We start from the raw sequence: 2,017 nt of genomic DNA, 5'->3' as shown, positions 1-2,017 counted from the left end.
CGAGAGCCGCGCGCCAGGCGAGAGCAAGCGATGGCCGAGCCGCCGCTCCTGCCGGCGGAACCCACTCCGCGGCCGCCACTGCCCCCTTCAGGCCAACCCCGCGCCCTGAGGCGCAGGGCGAAGGTTTCCACTCAGAAAGAAGTGAANAAAAAAAAAAAAAAAAAAGTATCCTAGAAAGTAAATTAATATTTGCGTTCCTGACAAACGTTCCCAATCTGAGCGCTCAGTGAATGCTTCTAGAATAACCGAACCACACATCTAGTAAAGGATTTTCAATGAATATTATCGACGGTACGAAGAAGAAAGATAAGAAACCTGTGCCCGGGGCTGTCTGCTCCCTTTCATCTTCCACCCGCTAGAACCTTCTGGCAAGAAGGGGAGAAGGACGACAAGAGCAAAGTAAGGAAGGTGTTGTATTTGACAGATTAAGAGGCTAAGGGTGGTGTGAGAAGAGAGGCATCCGTGTGGGAGTTTACAGTAAAATAAGTCTGCAGGGAGCTCTGGCGTTTTGCAGATGTCCCTTCTCCTCCCTGAGCCGCGCGTAGTGCAGGGAATGAGAGCTTACACTTCCGAGTCAGGATACTGGGTTCCAATTTGCTTTCTGGCATCACCTAGCTAATGACCTTGAGCAAGTCACTCATTGTACCTCCCTCCCTCCTAAGGTTGTTGTGGGGATTCGGTAATCATGTAATCCCTACTTTACAGATGAGGAAAATGACACAGAGAGATTAATACGTGGCAAGTGCTACCATGGGGGGCACAGCCGGGTTTTTGCTGCTGCTGTTGCTGATGTTACTACTATTTGGGAAAGCAAAAACCCTGTTCTCCTTCATGAAGAGAATGGGGTCCTAAAATCACAATCCCAGGGCAGAGCACTAGAAAGGACCCCCATGTTCACACCCCTCTCCTAATCTGAGATCAGTGACTATCTCTCTCCATTCATCTCTGCCTCACTGTATTTATATTATCTTTAAGATAAGTAGATATTAATATTAATCAGCTCCAATCTCTGAAATTGCCTTGTTTCACATCTTCTTTTCCCTTCAGTGTATAATTTGCCCCAAGCTTTTTCTTCTCATAACCCCCTCTTATTAAGTCTAGCCTAATTATTCCTTTGAAGACACCTCTAATTGGGATTCAGCATTCATATGTCATTAATTTCAGCCTGTCCTCTGACACTTTTCAAGCAAATCTGGGAAACAGGCCAGAAGAGTTTACAATTACTGTGAAGAAGGGCTGTGGTATTCCAAGCATCTTGCGCAAAACCACCAACCCAGTACACCAGAATTACTCCTACAGTGTTTACCCCTAATGCAGAAACCTTAATTTAACTCTGTAAGCAAATTCTGAATTACAACATTTTTAGTTGAAAGCTCTGAGTTAGGATCCTTTTTACAGTAAGCGACAGAGGTCATTGAATTTCATTGTCAACAATTTCCGTGGTCAGAAACATGAAGTCAACATTTACGGGACATCTAGAATACAATTGATTTTTCCTTATTAATTATGAGAAGCTAACCTAGAATATTTAGGATAAATACATTTAATTTCACCCTTACTATTCATCTGGTGGTTACTTGTTTAGGCTAAAGAGTTAACTAAAGTAACATGAAACTTGCAATGCTTCAGGTTTTGAGAGAGAGAGACTAAAAATCTATTTCCAGTGTGAAAATTATAGGAATTTGAGGTGATGGCTTTTGAAGACTGGTTGGGCTGCTCCTTAGAAACGGTAGGTAAGGAACTACTGGGTGTCAGAGGTTGTTCGCAGTTCCAGGGCACACACAAGTGTTCAGTTTCTAGAAGTCTGTGGGAGGCCAGGCAGCAGGCTTGGTGAAGGACAGGAACGGGCTACCCACTGTGCCTGGCTCTATGGCTCCTGAGTGGCAGGGAAAACTCCTTAGGGTCTTGGATATTTAGAAAATATGCTCAAGTATTAGAAAATTACAACTGTGCACTCAGGGAAGTAGATGTAGTAGCACATTTTTAAAAAAGATTTCTCTAGAAAATGGAGCATATT

Source organism: Crocuta crocuta, unplaced genomic scaffold (genome assembly GCF_008692635.1).
Source record: "Crocuta crocuta isolate KB4526 unplaced genomic scaffold, BGI_CrCroc_1.0 scaffold181, whole genome shotgun sequence".
NCBI classification, from domain to species: domain Eukaryota; kingdom Metazoa; phylum Chordata; class Mammalia; order Carnivora; family Hyaenidae; genus Crocuta; species Crocuta crocuta.
This window is presented reverse-complemented; position numbering follows the sequence as displayed.